A 21,580-nucleotide genomic window follows, 5' to 3' on the forward strand; every position below is an offset into this window, starting at 1 on the left:
CTATGACTGGAGTGTTGGAATGGAAGGATACAGGCTCCTTAGGAAGGACAGGCAGGGGAGATGAGGAGGGGGTGTTGCCCTCTATGTCAATTACCAGCTGGAGTGCATGGAGCTCTGCCTGGGGATGAAGGAGGAGCCAACTAAGAGATTATGGGTCAGGATTAAAAAGGGAGGGCGGGACAGGAGATGTTATAGTGGGGGGTCTGCTACAGGGCATCTGACCAGGAAGACCGAGCATATGAGGCCCTCTACAGACAGATAGCAGTAGCCTCACATTCACAAGCCCTGGTCCTCATGGGGGACTTCAACCATCCCGATATCTGTTGGAGGGACAACACAGCTGGGCACAAGAAATCCAGGAGGTTCCTGGAATGCGTGGATGATAACTTCCTTCTCCAAGTGATAGAGGAGCCAACGAAGAGAGGTGCCATACTGGACCTTGTTCTCACCAACAAAGAGGGACTGGTGGGGAATGTGAAGCCCAAGGGCAGCCTTCGCTGCAGTGACCATGAAATGGTGGAGTGCAAGATCCATAGGGCAGCAAGGAGGGCACGCAGCAAACTCACCACCCTGGACTTCAGGAGAGCAGACTTTGGCCTCTTCAGGGACCTGCTTGGGAAAGTCCCTTGGGATAAAGCCCTGCAGGGAAGAGGGGCCCAAGAAAGCTGGTTAATAATCAAGGACCACCTCCTCCAGGCTCAGGAGCAATGCATCCCAACAAAGAGAAAATCAGGCAAAAACTCCAGGATGCCTGCATGGATGAACAAGGAGGTCCGGATAAACTCAGCCACAAAAAGGAAGCCTACAGAGGGTGGAAGCAAGGGCAGGTAGCCTGGGAGGAATACAGAGAAATTGTCCGAGCAGCCAGGGAGCATGTTTGGAAAGCTAAAGCCCTGTGTCACGGTTTAAAGCTGGGTTGGCTATTAAACCTGCGGTAGACGCTCTCTGTTAACCCTCCCCCCGCACCCAAAGGGAAAGGGAAAGGGAAAAGGGAGAGAGACTTACGGGTTGGAAAGTTAAAACAGTTTTAATAAACCTATAATAATGAAAAAGAGTATAATAATAATATTGGAATAATCAAATATATACAAATATATATACAAAACCAAGATCGAGCTCCCCCGATGTCGGCAACGTCACCACCGGCACTGCAGGGCAGGCTCCGGGAAGGTCCAGGCTGGGTTTAGCGACGGTCGAGAGCTGGATTCAGGGATGCACAGATCGGGATCGGGGGCAGCAGGAAAACAGTCGGAGTCCTCCTTGGACACCGGCCATAGCAGAAAAGAGAGACCGAGACCCTTGTGATCCCCCCGCTTTATACCGAGAATGACGTGTATGGGATGGAATACCCTCGTTGGTCAATTTTGGGTCACCTGCCCTGTCTGCTCCCCCCTGCAGCTGCGACCCCCCTTCGGCTCTTCACTCATAAGCAGTGAGGAATTCAGCAGTGACCTTGGTTTCTCTAAGACTAAGTACAGCAAGAGCCTTTCTGCATAACATCCCTACCGGTGCCTCAGCGATAACTACAAACTTCGAGCGTTATTAGTCCTGGAAGCAGACACTGTCTGCAAAACATGTAGTTAGTTTCAGAAAGTACAGTTACTTAGAGGAGACTTAGCTGAAAGTAAAAATCACTGAAAGGAAAATCGGCCTGGTTTAGGCCAAACCAGGACACCCTGATAGAATTAAATCTGGCCAGGGAGGTCAAGGGCAACAAGAAAAGCTTCTACAGGTATGTCAGTGATAAAAGGAAGACTAGGGAAAATGTGGGCCCTCTCCAGAAGGAAACGGGAGACCTGGTTACTCGGGATATGGAGAAGGCTGAGGTACTCAATGACTTTTTTGCCTCACTCTTCACCGGTAAGTGCTCAAGCCACACCGCCCAAGTCACAGAAAGCAAAGGCAGGGACTGGGAGGATGAAGAACCACCCACTGTAGGAGAAGATCAGGTTTGAGACCATCTAAGGAACCTGAAGGGGCACAAGTCCATGGGACCTGATGAGGTGCATCCACGGGTCCTGAGGGAACTGGCAGATGAAGTTGCTAAGCCACTATCCATCATTTTTGAGAAGTCATGGCAGCATGGTGCAGTTCCCACTGACTGGAAAAGGAGAAACATAACCCCCATTTTGAAGAAGGGATAAAAGGAAAACCCGGGGAACTAAAGGCCAGTCAGTCTCTCCTCTGTGCCCGGCAAGATCATGGAGCAGATCCTCCTGGAAACTATACTGAGGCACGTGGAAATCAAGGAGGTGATTGGTGACAGCCAACATGGCTTCACTAAGGGCAACTTGTACCTGACAAATATGGTGGCCTTCTACGACGGGGTTACAGCACTGGTGGATAGGGGAAGAGCGACTGATGTCATCTACCTGGACTTGTGCAAAGCATTTGACACTGTCCTGCATGACATCCTTGTCTCTAAATTGGAGAGACATGGACTTGACAGATGGACCACTTGGTGGATAAGGAATTGGCTGGATGGTAGCACTCAAAGAGTTACGGTCAACAGCTCGATGTCCAAGTGGAGACCAGTGACGAGTGGCGTTCCTCAGGGATCAGCATTGGGACCGGTGCTGTTTAACATCTTTGTCGGCAACATGGACAGTGGGATTGAGTGCGCCCTCAGCAAATTTGCTGACAACACCAAACTGTGTGGTGCTGTCGATATGCTGGAGGGAAGGGATGCCATCCAGAGGGACCTTGACAGGCTTGAGAGCTGGGCCTGTGCGAACCGGATGAAGTTCAACGAGGCCAAGTGCAAGGTCCTGCATGTGGGTCAGGGCAATCCCAAGCACAAATACAGGCTGGGCAGAGAATGGATTGAGAGCAGCCCTGAGAAGGACTTGGGGGTAATGGTTGATGAGAAGCTCAACATGAGCCAGCAATGTGCACTTGCAGCCCAGAAGGCCAACCGTATCCTGGGCTACATCAAAGAAGCGTGGCCAGCAGGTCAAGGAAGGTGATTCTGCCCCTCTACTCTGCTCTCATGAGACCCCACCTGGAGTACTGAGTTCAGCTCTGGGGCCCCCAACATAAGAAGGACATGGAGCTGCTGGAGTGAGTCCAGAGGAGGGCCACGAAGATGATCAGAGGGCTGGAGCACCTCTCCTATGAAGACAGGCTGAGAGAGTTGGGGCTGTTCAGCCTGGAGAAGAGAAGACTCCGGGGAGACCTTCTAGCAGCCTTCCAGTACCTGAAGGGGGCCTACAGGAAAGCGGGAGAGGGACTTTTTACAAGCGTGTGTAGTGACAGGACGAGGGGGAACAGTTTTAAACTGAAAGAGGGTAGATTTAGTTTAGATATATTAGGAAGAAATTCTTTCCTGTGAGGGTGGTGAGACACTGGAACAGGTTGCCCAGAGAAGTTGTGGATGCCCCCTCCCTGGCAGTGTTCAAGGTGAGGTGTGAGGGACCAAATTGGCAAATAGATGTCTCAGTTTGCCTATGCAGGTGTACCTGGACACTTGTGTGTAGGAGAACTTGTCTAGACATGTCTAGACAGCAACTTGTCCCTGTCACTCAAACTTGTTTACACTGGAGCGAGCACCTGTCCCCATCACCTGCTGTCAACACTCACGCCCGGGACGCATGGACACATCCATTGGATGGAGAAAGCGTGGGCACATGCCCATTGGACGGGACAGGTACGCACGCCCACCCTCGCTCCCCATAAAAAGAACTGTGCAGACAGGCCTGAGGCCCCTGCTTTTCCCACTGCTGCTACCTCATCTGTGTGGGCTCGCCCACTGCTGCTACCTCATCTGTGTGGGCTCGCCTTTTCCACTGCTTCTATCTATCTCATCCGTGTGTGCTGTTGCCTTTACCCACGGTGGTGACTATCCCTGCACACCTCTCTCTCTCTCAGAACGCTCTCTTACTTTTCCCCCTTTATTTCTTGCCTTTCCTAACGCTCAGTTTCCTCCGCCTTCGTTCAATAAAGCAGCTTGTTTGGCAGCATTTGGCCTCATTTGTGCCTTAATCTCGCCTCTTGGGATCGCAATGAACCTTCCCAGGGCCCAGACTCGAACCCAGGTTCTGACACCAGGTTGGATGGGGCTTTGAGCAACCTGGTCTAGTGGAAGGTGTCCTTGCCCGTGGCAGGGGGGTTGGAACTAGATGATCTTTAAGGTCCCTTCCAACCCAAACCATTCTATGATTTAATCAGATTCCTGTCTTTTTCCCCTGTCCAACATGCTAGCTATCATCACTTGATAACCAATTAATACTTCAGGCAACTGGACAGGGGTTCCAGCACGCTTCACAGCTGACCTGACTTCTTATACATCTATATCTTTTCTTTTTCTTATTTCCTAAAGGCTTTATACCATACATCTGAGAAAACAACAGCAATACAAAACACACTTCAGTCCTTGAACCTTTTAACTGCTCTGTTTGCACTTCATACACCAAATACTATAAATAATAACCAAAAGAATACAATATAAACAAATCAAAAAGTATTCTTACTTATTTTTAGAGTAATCCCTACTATTAAGAAAATAATTTAAACTTATACCTGGTAGAAAACTGTAGTTTCTTAGACTGCAGTTTTGCTGTGTCACACTTATGACTCATTTTTGTCTTCCTGAAATACACATGCTTAAAAGGAAAAAGAAATCATATAGAAAAGTTATCATCATTATAAATAATTACTTTGTAGGTATGTTTTTGCCAGTTACAGAAAAATAAACTCAAAAAATATCTGCAGGAACTGATACTGTTGTTAGATATTTATAAAACCTCAAAATACCAGCTATTTGGAAGCAGAAGCATGACAATAGTAGCACCGAGGTTTAAAACAAATCCAATCCCAATATTATTTGGGAAGTCCAGTAAAAATCTATGATAGCATCAAAACAAGTTGTTAGTAACCACAGTATTTTAAATAGATTAAATATTTGTGTAAATAATATAAATTTACAATGAAAAATGTTAGGCAATCAAAATCACAGATAACTAAAAAAGTTTACAGAAAAATTACAAACCCAAATTCCACGTTCTGACTTATGTAAATCCCAATTCCAACATGAAATTATGCATTCCATTTGGATACCAATTTTTAAACTAAAGACAAAAAAAAAAAACGTTTACTCAGAGTAACCCAAGTATTTCTTTTGCTCACAGATAAAGTACCAAAATTTGGGAAAAAGTTCACCTCATTGCACAAACTTGTTAACTTCAATGCGTTCACTGAAGATTTCCTCGTAATTCTCAACATTCTGGCTCCTGTCTCTAAAGCTGCCAAGATAAGTAAACATTGTACAAAATATTTATGATAGAAAGCAGGTAACTATACTACTTCCACATAAATCAAACATGAAACTTAACTGTTTTTCAAGTAAGATCAGGTTACTGTTTTTCAGGTTACTGCTTTGCAGGTTAAATCAGTATCAGATCTGTAAAAATAATGTTATTAAGTCTTAAAAATGCAGCATAACTGTATGCCCACAAAGCACTAAATATATTTCTCAAAAGAAATTTACAACCAGTAAAGCAGAAAAATTAACATCAAAGCTTACACTCATGCTCAAATAAGCTCTAGAGTCCTGATAACCAATCAGTGAAGCATAAATAGCTCTTCTGATCTTAAAGGAGGTGGATCAGAGAAAAGTAGGTTTCTAGAACAGAAATAAAAGAAAATATTAAATACTATGACCTTTTAAGCATCACCAAAACCATTGTGACACAATGCCCAAGTGCAGAAGCTCCAAAAATATTCCTAGCTGTCCTGGTTTGGCCCAAACCAGGCCAATTAGTCTTAAAGAAACCAAGGTCACTGCTAAATTCCTCACTGCTTAGGAGTGAAGAGCCAAAGGGGGGGTCGCAGCTGCAGGGAGGAGCAGACAGGGCAGGTGACCCAAAATTGACCAAAGAGGTATTCCATCCCATACATGTCATTCTCACTTTCCTATTTATCACTAACCCACTGCCTCCTGGAGGTGGGGCCCAGGAGGGAGGGGCCCTCCTGTCTCCCACTGATTGGTACCAGCTTTACCAATTCTCCAGTTAAAAGCCTGCAGGTGTGATGGCAGGGGGAGCTATTGCATGTTCCCCTCTGCCTGTGCTGGGGGGAGCAACTCTGCCTAAGGAGGATTTTCAAGCTCTCAATCTTGGCTTTGTATATATTTGTATATATTTGATTATTTTTATTATTATTGTTATTATACTCTTTTTCATTATTATAGTTTATTAAAACTGTTTTAACTTTCCAACCCGGAAGTCTCTCTCCCTTTTCCCTTTCCCTTAGGGTGTGGGGGGGAGAGGGTTAACAGAGAGCATCTGCCACCTGGTTAATAGCCAGCCCAGCTTTAAACCGTGACAGATTCATTGGCACCCAACCTGGGGCTCGAGAGAAGCTCCAACAGGTTGCTCTGATAAGTTGAATCCTGGCTCTGGTGGGAGGAGACCTGGAGAGCTCAGCTGAGAGAATATCAGATTTCTTCCTTTGAGATTTACAAGGGGTTGGAAAGTTAAAACAGATAGTGAAGATGGTGATGTCATTTTTGAATGCTGTGTTATCTCGTCTTTTTATGGAGTTTCTTTCACAGTTGAGTATTGCAATGATGCCTTACCTGCCATGGGCACTGTGTTATTGCTTGCTTCTTATGAATGTTTACATGCAGTTTAGCAGTGGGCGCTGGTTGAAATGTATTGTTTTGGTATGGGGTTTGATACTGATTTATGCTGTGATAAACTGGGCAGTTAATATTCTGATCTCTCATCTCTATGACACAATGATGGGCAGCTTTAATTGCGAATCAGTAGCAGCAACTTCATCTGCACGCTCCAGGTGTCCTTTAGCAGATTCTGTTAATGATTACACTTCCAATTTTACTTGGGGAAATAGTACCTTCTCCTTTTCTGCCAAGCTGATTCCACTAGATTTTGCGAAATTAGGATGGTGCTGTCTAGGTGGCATGTTTTTATTTTTGGTTGTCCTGAATGTGTTTCTGTTGTGGAGTTGCTGAAGGTTGAAGAACAACAGGTGCCAATTGCTACTACCACAGTGCACCAATGACAATATCGCACCAATCGAGACTCCCTGATCCCCATTCATAAACTGATTAGACAATTAGAAAATCAAGGAGTGATTAGCAAGACTCGCTCACCCTTTAATAGTCCTATATGGCCAGTGCGAAAGTCTGATGGAGAATGGAGATTAACTGTGGACTATCGTGGCCTAAATGAAGTTACGCCACCGCTGAGTGCTGCTGTGCCAGACATGCTAGAACTTCAATACGAACTGGAGTCAAAGGCAGCCAAGTGGTATGCCACCATAGACATAGCTAATGCATTTTTCTCTATTCCTTTGGCACCAAAGTGCAGGCCACAGTTTGCTTTTACCTGGAGAGGTATCCAGTACACCTGGAATCGACTGCCCCAGGGGTGGAAACACAGTCCTACTATTTGCCACGGACTGATCCAGACTGCACTAGAAAAGGGTGGAGCTCCAGAACATTTGCAATACATTGATGACATCATTGTGTGGGGTGATACAGCAGCAGAAGTTTTTGACAAAGGGGAGAAAATAATCCAAATTCTTCTGAAAGCTGGTTTTGCCATAAAAAGAGGCAAGGTCAAGGGACCTGCCCGGGAGATCCAGTTTTTAGGGATTAAATGGCAAGATGGGCGTCGCCAGATCCCGATAGAGGTGATCAACAAAATAACAGCTATGTCCGCACCAACTAACAAAAAGGAAACACAAGCCTTCTTAGGCGTTGTGGGTTTCTGGAGAATGCATATTCCAGATTACAGCCAGATTGTACGCCCTCTTTATCAAGTGACCAGAAAGAAGAATGATTTTCAGTGGGGCCCTGAACAACGACAGGCTTTTGAACAGATTAAACAAGAGATTGTGCATGCAGTAGCCCTTGGACCAGTCCGTATGGGACAAGATGTTAAAAATGTGCTCTACACCGCAGCTGGGGACAATGGTCCTACCTGGAGCCTCTGGCAGAAAGTGCCAGGGGAGACTCGAGGTCGACCCCTAGGATTTTGGAGTCGAGGATACAAGGGCTCTGAGGCCAATTACACCCCAACTGAAAAAGAGATACTGGCAGCATATGAAGGAGTTAGAGCTGCTTCAGAGGTAATTGGTACTGAAGCACAACTTCTCCTGGCACCTCGATTACCGGTACTAGGCTGGATGTTCAAGGGTAAGGTTCCCACTACCCATCATGCAACTGATGCTACATGGAGTAAATGGATTGCATTAATTACACAGAGGGCTCGAATAGGAAACCCTAATCGCCCAGGAATCTTAGAAGTGATCATGGGCTGGCCAGAAGGCAAAGACTTTGGAATGCCACCAGAAAAGGAGGTGACACGTGCTGAAGAAGCCCCACCATATAATGAACTACCAGAGGATGAGAAGCAGTATGCCCTGTTCACCGAAGGATCCTGCCGTCTTGTAGGAAAGCATCGGAAGTGGAAAGCTGCTGTATGGAGTCCTATACGATGAATCACAGAAGCCACAGAAGGACAAGGTAAATCAAGTCAATTTGCAGAGGTAAAAGCCATCCAGCTGGCTCTAGACATTGCTAAACGAGAAAAGTGGCCAAGGCTGTATCTTTATACTGACTCATGGATGGTGGCAAATGCCTTGTGGGGGTGGTTAAAGCAGTGGAAGCGAAGCAACTGGCAGCGTAAAGGTAAACCTATTTGGGCTGCTGAACTGTGGCAAGATATTGCTGCTCGGCTAGAGAAACTAGTCGTGAAGGTACGTCATGTAGATGCTCACGTACCTAAAAGTCGGGCAACTGAGGAACATCGAAACAACCAACAAGCGGATCAAGCTGCTAAAGTGTTCCAAATAGATTTGGACTGGGAACATAAAGGTGAACTATTTTTTAGCTCGGTGGGCTCATGACACTTCAGGTCATCAAGGGAGAGATGCAACATACAGATGGGCTCGTGACTGAGGGGTGGACTTAACCATGGACTCTATTGCACAGGTTATCCATGAATGTGAAACATGCGCCGCAATTAAGCAAGCCAAATGGTTAAAACCTTTGTGGTATGGGGGGCGGTGGTTGAAATATAAATATGGGGAGGCCTGGCAAATTGACTATATCACACTCCCTCAAACCTGCCAGGGTAAACGCTATGTGCTTACCATGGTGGAGGTGACCACCAGATGGCTGGAAACATACTCTGTGCCCCATGCCACTGCCCGGAACACTATTCTGGGCCTTGAAAAGCAAATCTTGTGGCGACACGGCACGCCAGAGAGAATTGAGTTGGACAATGGGACTCATTTCAAAAACAGTCTCATAGACAACTGGGCCAAAGAGCATGGCATTGAATGGGTATATCACATCCCCTATCATGCACCAGCATCTGGGAAAATTGAATGGTATAATGGGCTGTTAAAAACTACCCTGAAAGCAATGGGGGGTGGAATCTTTAAAAACTGGGATAAACATCTGGCACAAGCTACCTGGTTAGTTAACACCAGGGGATCTATCAATCGAGCTGGCCCTGCTCAGTCAGACCTTCTACATACAGTAGAAGGGGATAAAGTCCCTGTGGTGCATGAAAGGAATCTATTGGGAAAAACTGTCTGGATTCTTCCTGCAACGGGCAAAGGCAAACCCATTCGTGGGATTGCTTTTGCTCAGGGACCTGGATGTACTTGGTGGGTGATGCTGCAGGATGGTCAAGTCCGATGTGTCCCTGAAGGTGATCTGATTCTGGGTGAGACTACTTAATTCTGAACTGTATGTTGTTGCTGCATAAGTGTCTTTCAGGTTAAGACAGTGGTGATGAGACCGGAGCTAGCTTCATCAAGTGGCGTCCAGTAACCTCCTCGAGTCTGACATCTTTAACCTGCAACCCGTGGGCACGAACCATGACAAAAGAGAGACTGCTAGCCAGAGAGACTGCTGAGAGACTGCTGGCCAGATGGAAACCCACAATCCTGAACCAAATGAACTTAATGAACTTTTTGTATAGAGATGAATCATAAACTAGTGATATGTGTATATATATTTGAAAATGAAAAGGTAGTGGTGATCTGAGTATGACATGAATGGTATGGAATAAGGGGTGGAATGTCCTGGTTTGGCCCAAACCAGGCCAATTAGTCTTAGAGAAACCAAGGTCACTGCTAAATTCCTCACTGCTTAGGAGTGAAGAGCCAAAGGGGGCTTGCACCTGCAGGGAGGAGCAGACAGGGCAGGTGACCCAAGATTGACCAACAAGGTATTCCATCCCATACATGTCATTCTCACTTTCCTATTTACCACTAACCCACTGCCTCCTGGAGGTGGGGCCCAGGAGGGAGGGGCCCTCCTGTCTTCCACTGATTGGTACCAGCTTTGCCAATTCTCCAGTTAAAAGCCTGCAGGTGTGATGGCAGGGGGAGCTATTGCATGTTCCCCTCTGCCTGTGCTGGGGGGAGCAACTCTGCCTGAGGAGGATTTCCAAGCTCTCAGTCTTGGCTTTGTATATATTTGTATATATTTGTATATATTTGATTATTTTTATTATTATTGTTATTATACTCTTTTTCATTATTATAGTTTATTAAAACTGTTTTAACTTTCCAACCCGTAAGTCTCTCTCCCTTTTCCCTTTCCCTTTGGGTGGGGGGGGAGAGGGTTAACAGAGAGCATCTGCCACCTGGTTAATAGCCAGCCCAGCTTTAAACCGTGACACTAGCTGATTGCTGCGTTTTTAAGGAGTCATCAATATACAGCTCTAGCGATTTTATGCTTTGTGGTAGAGTTTCACGATAAAGGAAACTTGCATACGGCTCACTTCCATCTCCTCATCTTATAAACCAAATATCCGTTTTCTACAGTCACTGCTATAGTTTGCTAAACAGGAAAGCAGGAAAAGAAGTAGTGCTTTCGTACTATCAATTATAAGTCCACCGAGTCGAGCTCCACGAGCAGCCCAGGCGGCCGTTCCCCGGTTACACAACCGGCACCTCGCAAACTGACATTCCCCTGCCTAACGTGTTATGAACCACTTGCGCTTTACTCAGGTGGGCCCTGCGTTATCTTCTGCCTCTAGATGAAGAACTTTAAAAAGGCCAAACCTCAGCTTACAGTGCAGAACGGCGCCCATGGACTGTGATAAGCGCAGGCCTGGGCCCAGCTAAGACAGTCGCAGTACTACACGCCACCGGAAGGCAGGCTCCTTCTTCCTTTCCCCACCCCCTAACCACCCCGAGTTCCATCCTCCCACCCTGACCTGACAGACCTAGGAGGAAAAAAGCACCGTCCTGGCCCCTCCCCTTCCGTTTTTCCCTTTTCCTGGCCCCGCCAAGTCAGGCGCGAAGCTCTCAGGGTATGTGGACCGCTGCTTCTCCGCCAGGAGGAACCAAAGTGCCACGAGGGAGTGTTTTCAGTCGGGGCTGTTTCTCGTCTGGCCCGCCCTTTTTGCTGTGGAGGAGGCTGATGGGTCGGTAGAGTGTGGGGAGGCACTGTGAGGCTGCGATGGGGGAGGGGTGAAGGCAGCTGAGCTGGCCCTGTTGTCCTGCACTAAGGGTGCCGCCGTCACGCCGCGGCCTGCTCGGGCTCCCGTGGCGTGTCCCGGCGTACAGAATCACAGAATCAACTAGGTTGGAAGAGACCTCTGGGATCATCGAGTCCAACCGTTGCCCTGACACCACCATGTCAACTAGACCATGGCACTAAGTGCCATGTCCAGTCTTTTCTTAAACACATCCAGAGATGGTGACTCCACCACCTCCCTGGGCAGCCCATTCCAATGTCTAATGACCCTTTCTGAAAAGAAATTCTTCCTAATGTCCAACCTGAACCTCCCCTGGCGAAGCTTCAGGCTATATCCTCTTGTCCTATCGCTAGTTGCCTGGGAGAAGAGGCCGACTCCCACTTCACTACAACCTCCCTTCAGGTAGTTGTAGACTGCAATAAGGTCACCTCTGAGCCTCCTCTTCTTCAGGCTAAACAACCCCAGCTCCCTCAGCTGTTCCTCATAGGTCATAACCTCCAGACCCTTCACCAGCTTGGTCGCCCTCCTCTGGACTCGCTCCAACACCTCAACATCTTTCTTGAAGTGTGGGGCCCAGAAGTGGACACAGTAGTCAAGGTGCGGCCTCACCAGTGCCGAGTACAGAGGGGCAATCACTTCCCTAGACCGGCTGGCTACACTATTCCTAATAGAGGCCAGGATGCCATTGGCCTTCTTGGCCACCTGGGCACACTGCTGGCTCATGTTTAGCCGGCTGTCGATCAGCACCCCCAGGTCTCTTTCCACCGTACAGTAACATACACAGTGTTTGAGCAGGACGTGAGGCTTGTTTTCTGGGATAAATTACAATATCAAGCACAGATAAACAAAAGCATTTTTCTGAGAATTTTCTCTGTTGTTTAAAACTTGAAATTAAAGTTATTAACAACACTCATTTATTGCTAATGAACTTAATGTCTATCCACCCTGTTGTTTTTGTTGTTTTCCAAGAGTAGACAGTTGTTTTTCTTTGCTACTTGTAAAGGTATTGGGTTTGTTAACTAGTTTGTTGGTCTTTCCCCCCCCCGCCCCCAAAATTAATGAAACATGCCCCTTTTTACACACATATAAACACGTTCTTCAGATTTGTAAGTGTTGCCCTCAAATCTCAGAAGAGTAGTAGTATGTTATTTTTTTTCAGAGAGGAAGGCTACTATTTGTCAAAGTGCTTGGCTTTGAGAGTTAGGCTGCTTGTTTTAAGCCATTCAGAAATTCCTTAGTAAGATGAATGTCTCTATCTTGAAATGAATTGACAAGCTTTTATGCACTGTGTAGTCTGTCAATTGTTATATTAAATGAAATTACTTGTTTACCTTGAAAATTATTTAGGATTATTCCTTAAGTATAAATATGTACCTGTTTACAAATATCTCTTTTAAAATAAAATTTTGAGCAGGCACAAGCTAAGTTAAAAGGATATCATATCTAAAAATGTGCTCTTTTCCTACTCTTAATACAGAGTGGGTTTTAAAAAAAATACTGTTTTTCTTTCCTTGCAGCATTAAAATGCATGAAAAGAGAAATACAAAGGAAAAGAATGATAAAAAAAACACCTAAAGGAGTTGTACCAGCATACCTGCTGGACAGAGAGGGCCAGTCCCAGGCTAAGGTCCTCTCTAACATGATCAAACAGAAAAGAAACAGCTGTAAGTAACTGTAATAAAATTCAGATAATTACTATTACTTGTGACAATGGCCACTTTGCGTTGCTGATGCTCAGGTGACTTACAACTTACAAGCAAAGTCTAAATATTGATATTGTACAAAACCTGAAACGTTGAATAATTGAACCATCTAGGACAAAGTAAGCATATGCAATATCTTGATCTTTCATAACTTTAAATGCTAGCTAAAATAAGTATCTATGAGTTGTATAAAAAGTATGGTCTACCACTACTCTTTAGGGAAATTTTATTTTATGCTTTGGTTGTCCCTTTTCACGTAGCAGTGCTGCATGTAAGACTATTGACTTTTTCTTATTTTTCCCCCCTCCAGGGGAAATGGGAGTTTCCTGTGCCAAAGGTCTGTGCACAAGGAGAAACAGCAGTTTTAAAAGTGATGCGTACAGGAAAGAGAAAGAAGGCCTGGAAGAGAATGGTTACAAAAGTTTGTTTTATTGGAGATGGCTTTACTAGGAAGCCTCCTAAATATGAACGATCTATTTGACCAATAGTAATGTTCTTGAGACTTAAAGAACGTTTAAGTAATAATTCTTTTGACTTACTGCTTTGAGTTCCTGTGGTAAGGAAACTTTCTTCTATGATAATGCACTTGATTACTACTGATGTAGAACACTCTTAGTTTCCTTGCAGAAATCTAAACTTAGAATAGCCTGAGAGTGGGGAGATGCCCCTGCAGTCACAATCTGCATTGAAATATCTCAGCTCTTACTCCCATAACTCAGATGATGCCAGTAAGTTAAAGCTACGAGCTGTCAAATTAGCATGGGAAGGTCTTTAGCAGAGGCACTTGGAATAACTTTTAAAATTGAAGGCTTCTGTCTTGTTCAGGCTGCTATGATTCTGTCAGCTGCAGAAGCCAACTCTGTTCTAGGACTCCAGAACTCCCTCCTTGTGGCTTGTTAAGTAAGCTTGAAGCACAGAGGTGACCGTATGCAAGGGAAATGCTATGCCTCCAGCCTGGCCTTTTCTTACATGGCTGCAGGAACAGCATGTGGACTCTGGCTGCCTGGCAGTGCACAGGAGGAAAAATTAGATTCACTAAGATAGTGTAGTTTTTCTATAAATCATTATACAGGCTGCCTGTTGGATCATACCTCATTACTATTTTGGCAGTCATCTTACATAGAAGCCTTGGATAGATATTTTTTATTGACACAGAAAAGGTTATGGTACTTAGTGATAAAGTCCCCTTTACAAAGCACAGGTCACTAGATAGAAAGTGTTATAAGAGATGAGTATTTGATATTTTACAGTATGTGAGAGGTTTTTCAGTTTTAGAAGAATAAAGGAAAAATTTCTAGTCTTAAAAACCAGTAGCACTGTTAGGAGTTTATGGTAAAGCATTTAATTTCTTCATGGAACAGAAGCCATCTGAGGTAGCAAGTATTCTTCTTGTACTACTATTAAAAACTGGCATCCTGAAAATATACATAGAAAACTTTATCTTGTCATTAATCGGGTTTTTAAACACATCTGGCATTCTGTAGTAGGCAGATAGTATTCTGTATTCTAGGTTGTTTCATTCTTCCCAGTCTCTTAAAACATATAAAGCTGAGGACACAATGCTAAAAGTGTTAAACTAGATTAGTCGTGAGGGCTTAAAGCAAATATTAACTCGTTCTAACACTCCTTATGCAACAGGGCTTATGTTTCAAGAAGGCATGTGACACATCCTGAACTTAAAGCTACTTTTTGCCTACCTATCCTTGGTGTAAAAAAGAATTCCTCTTCTCCTTTGTATACAATACTGGGTGTAATTACCAAAGGTACCATCATCAACGTGAATGTGAGTGAGCTTGGCCTTGTGACAGAAGGGGGCAAAGTTATCTGGGGTAAGTAGTTAAACTAGCTCTACTGCAGAACTACTTTTAAAAGTTTTAAGTCTTCATTGTCTGATGTATTGTTAAGACCACGTCCTATAAATTGTCATAATTGATCCATTGTTAAATGTTAGGCTTGGGCTGTAGCAGAAGCAACTCCTAGGCAGCTCTGTAAATGCAAGTTTTAAGTTTTAATCTTGGGCTTTCAGTTCACACTTTCAATGTCAAATTAGGTGAAGTTCAGAAAAGACGACTTAACTTGCTTGCTTATGTCTCGCATTAAGCTGTGCTACAAGTCTATAAAGACCTATGATGTGAACTATAACCAATTGTACTATGTTTTCAGTGGAAGTTCTGTATAGAAGTATCTTCATAGGATGAAACAGACTGTTAACAGTGAGGCTGACTTGAACGATAGCAGAACCTATGACTAGATATAAGGAAGAAATTTTTTATGATGAGGGTGGTGAAACACTGGAACAGATTGCCCAGAGAGGAGGTAGATGCCCCATCCCTGGCAACATTCAAGGACAGGTTGGATGGACCTCTGAGCAACCTGATCTAGTTGAAGGTGTCCCTGTTCATTGCAGGGGGGTTGGACTAGATGACCTTTAAAGGTCCATTCCAACCTAAACTATTCTATGATTCTACGATTTTGTTTAATGTACCCATAACTCTAAATGATGTATTTATTAAAACAGACTGAATAAAATATTTTGAGAACCTAAGTTTGCAGCTCAGCAGCAATTACATTTAGATTACAAAATGCATTTCAGTTTTGGAACAGGAATTTCCTACACTTCTAAAGTGACTTGTGGATTGAACTTGCAAACACAGAAAATTCTAATTTATTATATAAACTACTTGAAGCTTTTGTAGACATTTAATTCCCTTTTCTCTTTAGGGAAATATGCACAAGTAACAAACAGTCCAGAAAATGATGGCTGTGTTAATGCAGTTCTACTTGTCTAAGTTGTGTTTGATACTAAGCATTGGACATGGGCTCCTGCAAAATCAGTGCAGTTTCAACAAGTTTGCAAGATCTCTGGAACCTTCAACCATTCAAGAACATTTACCCCACAAGCTGGTGAGGAACTTAAACATGCCAGAAACGACTACTCAGTTTTTTATATTTCTGTTTGCTCAGCTGAACGCTGTCCAAATAGTGTGATTCAATTTTCATGTTTCTCCTGTTCTCCTTCTTCTTCTTTTCTAACAATTGTGATTCCTGGAGCAACTTGCTGGTGATCTGTAGATAAGTATTGTCGGTGTTCGCGAGAGGGCTCGGAGTAACTGCACACAGACCAATATGATCGTTAAGCAGATCTCGTTTATTTACGTATCTGAGGGTACATTTATACTATTCTATTTCCGTGCACGCTCCGTGTACGTGTCATCTCTATTATGATTGGTTAGTATACCTTACTTGTGCTAACATGATTGGTGAGCATGCTTTGTCCACACGCCTCTATATTAGTTCTGATTGGCTTATGCTAAAAAGCTATATCTTGCAGCTGCAGCATTCTTTCTTATTTTTCAACTTCCCCATATCTTGTTTGTCTCATAGCCAAGGTCCTCAACTTCCCCATATCTTGTTTGTCTCATAGCCAAGGCCCTTGTTCTGTATTATGATTGGCTAGTTCATTACCACCCCATTACCACCCCCTGGACATGCCTGGATATAGCTCGTTCAGTACGTGATCATTGTCCCGTGGGAACCCCACAAGTATAGTTTTGTCTCTTTTTTGTTGTCATTTATATTGACTTCTTTATTTCCTTAAATCTGTTTAACTTCAACCTACAAGTCTCCCTCCTTTTCCCAATTCCCTTCCTCATTTGGGGAAGGGACATTGGGTGAGAGAAAAACTGTTTATTGTTTAGCCCTGGGTGCAGGCTAAACAAGGACACCCCTACAGAAGCACAGGCTTGAGATTGTATCAGCAGCATGGAGGTGCAGTGGGGAAGGTAACTAGAAGGGCAGCTATTTCTTTTTTTCCTGTTACCGCCTTCCTTTCTCCCCTTTGCCTCCATGAGTGCATTAATGGAAAGAATAAGGGCTGAGGGGTGTAGCATTGAGGATCCAGGCAAGAGAAGAAGTTTCAGTTTATGAAGTTTTTATTGGTTTTATGATGTGCAATTTGAGAATGGGATGACAACTCTGATAGATTTAACTACTTGTGGCAATCTTGGTTGCTTTAAGAAACATGCAAGAAAAACTAAAGTCACAAGCATCAACTGATCAATGTATATTTAGCTTACATCCTCAAAATGCAAGAAACAAAGGTGCTTCTAACCTGGAACTTTCAGCGATGCTGTATAATAACTGCATCAGTAATATTCCAGTTGAGAATTTGGTGGTAAACAAACTTAACACAATCTACCACTACAAATGCACATGCTCACCATGTTATATTCCTACTCTTAAACAGTAGTTCACTTGAAGCCAAGGAACTTTTAACACAAATTCCAAGTCAAATTCAGTTTATGAAGGCACTCTTACCCCTCAACATTGTAAAAGGGAAACTTTCAACCAAAACTTTAAGGTATTTCAGAAGCCAGAATGTGAATAGGTTTTGGTGTGTGGATTTTTTTTGTTTTGGTTTTTTTTTTTGCATTAACATAGATGAAAGTTTAAGACTAGAGGTGGCAGTAAGCTACAGGGACAGGCAGGTGATTATAGAATCATAGAGTAGTTAAGGTTGGAAGGGACCGTTTGAGATTGTCTAGTCCAAGCCCCCTACTTAAAACAGAGTCAACTATATAGTAGGTGTCTGAGGGCCGTGTCCAGTCAGGTTTTGAATATCTTCAAGGATGGAGACTTCACCACCTCTCTGGGCAACCTGATCCAGTGTTTGACTGCTCTTACAATCTAAAATGTTTTATGTTTAAATAGAATTTCCTATATTCCAGTTTGTGCCCACTGCCTCGTGTCCTGTCACTGGGCACCACTGATAAGAGGCTTGCTCCATCTTTATACCCTCCCACTAGGTATTTGTACACAAGGGTAAGATCCCCCTTGAGCCTTCTTTTCTCCAGGTTGAACAACTGCAACTCTCTCAACCTCTTGCATGACAGATGCTCCAATCCCTTAATCATCTTCATGACTGTAACAGTATTTCCAGATCTGGAACTCTGGCCAGAAAGTCAAGCTAGCTGCTTTTGTACCAGCTTTGTAACTTCTCTTACACTATGTGATAGAGGCAGTACTTTAATGATACCAAAGTTTTCTCCTCTTACAGGCTACTTTGTTAGTTCAACACATTGCCCTAGTATAGACTTAGTAACTTACTATGATTTTTACTTATTTGTGTAGTGATAAGTGATTTGAAACTGAGAGTCAGTAGCCAAGACAGTAAGTCATTTGCTTGGAGAGAGGGCATTTTGTCAAAACAGATAAGCCTCCATTTAAGTCCTTGTTGCTTTACCCTTTACTGGATGTTAACAAATAACATGAACAGAATACTTTAATTTTCTATTACACAGTGCCCCCCCCGTAAAGTACAGCTGTCTTAAGAACATTACTACATTTTGTGTTATAAAATACATGACTTGTTGGCTGAATAGCAATTGTTGCACTTAAGACATTTTAATGTACCACACTATAGGGAGTGTTACCGCATTTCTAGTTGGCTTGTCTATAACAAACTACATAATAAGTTTATACCAACTATGCAAGATGATGTAAACAGCAGAATACATATTGTAACATTCGGAACAGCCTATTCTACAGCTTTTTTTAAAAAGTCTGATTCATAAGCTAATTAAGTACAGGAAATTGTTTTAATAGGCAAAAGATTTTTCAATTAATAATCTGAGCTTTTAAAGCTCCTTGGTAGCAGACAGACTGTGAAATGATGCTAGTTCTAGTGAACTTGAGCCACTTTAAAACATGCCTCCTGGAGAGCAGAAAGGACTTAAATACTAAAAACCAAGAAAAAAAAATCACAAAATATAAGTTTAATTACTACTTCAAAACATTTCAAAAGCAGTCAAGACAATACTAAAAAAAGGAAAAAACTAAAACCACACTGTAACAAGACTTAAGTACAGTACTCCAGAATAGCAACACATCTTTCATAAGATTTATAAACAGGGTATCACTAGTTTAGAAAACATTAACACCACACTTATGAAAATAAATTTAGAAGTGCATCCTCTTGGAAATAAAATTTTAGAATGGTCACAGGGCAGAGAAGCTGAAACTTAGACTTATTTATTGCTATGTTTAACTTAGTAGTGTTGATGACGTAAATGATCAGTTTGATTACTGACATCTACAAATGAAATGGTATAAAAAAAAGCAACAAACCAAGGTCAGACATCATTAAAAATAAATTAAAAGCACTTTTGAAATAAGACGTATATATTTTCATGTAAAGGGCTATGAAACATGAGAACAGCAATCAAGAATTCTGCATGAAATGAAAAGAGACCAAAAGAGAATGTGGGAGAAGCAAAGCAAATCCTGTTAAAAGTTAACAAGCAGTACAAGAGAGGCATTTGAACAAATGTTGGATTCAAATACAAAACCATTTACCATTTAAGTCCAAGGCTGAAGTCACAAATTAATGTTCTTTAAACTCTATTCCTAGACTAAATAAAGCTCAAAATTAATACTGCTTGCTTTCACTGTACACATATAGTTCCACAGCATGTTGTAATAGCATTTGGTACAAACTTGTATAAAGTCAATGTTTTAATCACTGGTTGCTGGTGAGATAAGGTCTTAAAAATTCTTTAAGAGTTCGATAGTAATAAGACAGACAGTTAACAGACACACACAAACCAAAAATCATCCAAGCCTAAAAACCGCTGGTTTTCCCAAGGTAAAACACTTCAGTCAATACAGCTGTCAGATATGTTCCCTTGCATTAATGTAACAGAAGGTATAGACTATTAAATTACTGTTCCAATGGGACAATCAGTACAGCAATAAAAACTATTAAAGTCAGTATTTTGATTTTGTTACTCTGTATTTACTGCAAGATGATTGATGCCAAAGAAGTTGTTACCAAAATAAACTGCTCCCTTTAGTTCAAAGTACTGCTGCAATCACAATTAGAACTATGTCCAGTTTTCAAGACCGTACTGGTTATCAGAATTGCTAATCGCACCCTGACTGCCCACATTCTGTACATAACAATCTGGCCATCAGGTACTATCTCAGGTACCCTAGATTACAGAGGTATCTACTCAAATTCATATTTTTAAGTGTACTCTTAAGTTCAGTATTTAAAACTGACTCACTGAAATTAGATCAGAAATCTGATTGTTCTCAGCAGAAATCAAGATTGACCTAATCTAATATTCCTGTTGTAATATTTATGCATTCAACATACAAATGTCTTAAAAGTATGATACTAATTGAAATCAGTTCCAACTTAGCCATGAGAAGTAAAAGTCAGATGAGTGAAATTACCTTCTCACAGTTTTCCAACCTCACAGGGAATACAAGCGATAAACATATGTATCAAAAATCCACCTAGAAGTAATTGAAATAACTGGGACTCACTTTTCATAAACAAAAGAATCCTTAGCTTATTGAAAGTGGATTCAACTGTTTCAATTGAAGTATTCCACAGATTAATGTTTAGTAAAGCTTGCTCTAACAAATAGAAGATGAGTCACAATATACTGCATACAACCACCCTTTGTTAAGCCATCAGCCCTCACAAATCCCAAATTCTTAGCAATGCAATAGATGTGTTTTGTAGCCACTTTTTTTTAACACAATAAATCTTAGCACTAAAAGAGAAGCCATACAGAAGATAACAGAAGTTGTCTCATGCTTCATAGAAAATGTTTGATTAGTTTTAGAAATGCTTATGGTTCACTTGAATATGTTTACAAACAATCATGAAAGATAGTGAACATTTATCAGTCACAGGGTTCATAAGGAGTACCTGTATGTACATTGATAGAAAGTTACAGCTACGTGCAACGGTGCAAGAAACCCAGATTTAACTAGTTAATCCCATGTACCCTAAATCTAAAGCTTAGGTAATAAGTTTCTTAAAAACTGCCTTTTTTCCATAAGCTTCTCTTAACAGATTAAAAAGGAGAATGTTACTTCATCAGCTGAAATAAATTGTAAGTGTTGTAGAATAATTTTAGTTAACTGTATCTTTTAACTGTATTCTGTTGTCTGAATAGTCTTGCTTAGCATCGGTAGTTAAAGTTGCTGAAGCCCTGGGCTGCAACTGTTGCAAACTTTTGAGCCTATCTTGAACTGTTGCTTGGATACATGAAGGAAGGCAGAGACCAGTGCGAACTGGAAGATAAGGAGGCTACAGCTGTTAGAAGAAGCTGTAACTCAGCAGAAGTTGTAACTCTTGCAGATAGGATATTTCACAGCTCCCTTGGAAGACCAAGAATCCAATAAGAAACAAAAGGACCCCAGACTGTTAATTAACGTTGGACCAAGAGGCTCGTGCAGGGCCTGTGAACAGCGTGTGAAGAGCGGGTGCATAGGTTGTAAGGGCATAAATGCCCAGGGGATTTCTTTGTTCTGGGTCCCTCCCCAGAGGCACCCAGCTCGAGCTGTCTTTACAGCTGCATTATTCAAATAAATTATTTCTTTTCCTGGAAATTGGCA

General features: G+C 42.7%; 1 pseudogene; it reads left to right on the plus strand.

Annotated features, from left to right (window-relative positions):
• Window positions 1-2,600: 2,600 nt before the first annotated feature.
• Window positions 2,601-16,072, plus strand: LOC137675724 (ribosome biogenesis protein NSA2 homolog; annotated as a pseudogene).
• Window positions 16,073-21,580: the final 5,508 nt, after the last annotated feature.

This window comes from Nyctibius grandis, chromosome W, assembly GCF_013368605.1.
Source record: "Nyctibius grandis isolate bNycGra1 chromosome W, bNycGra1.pri, whole genome shotgun sequence".
Classification (NCBI taxonomy): domain Eukaryota; kingdom Metazoa; phylum Chordata; class Aves; order Nyctibiiformes; family Nyctibiidae; genus Nyctibius; species Nyctibius grandis.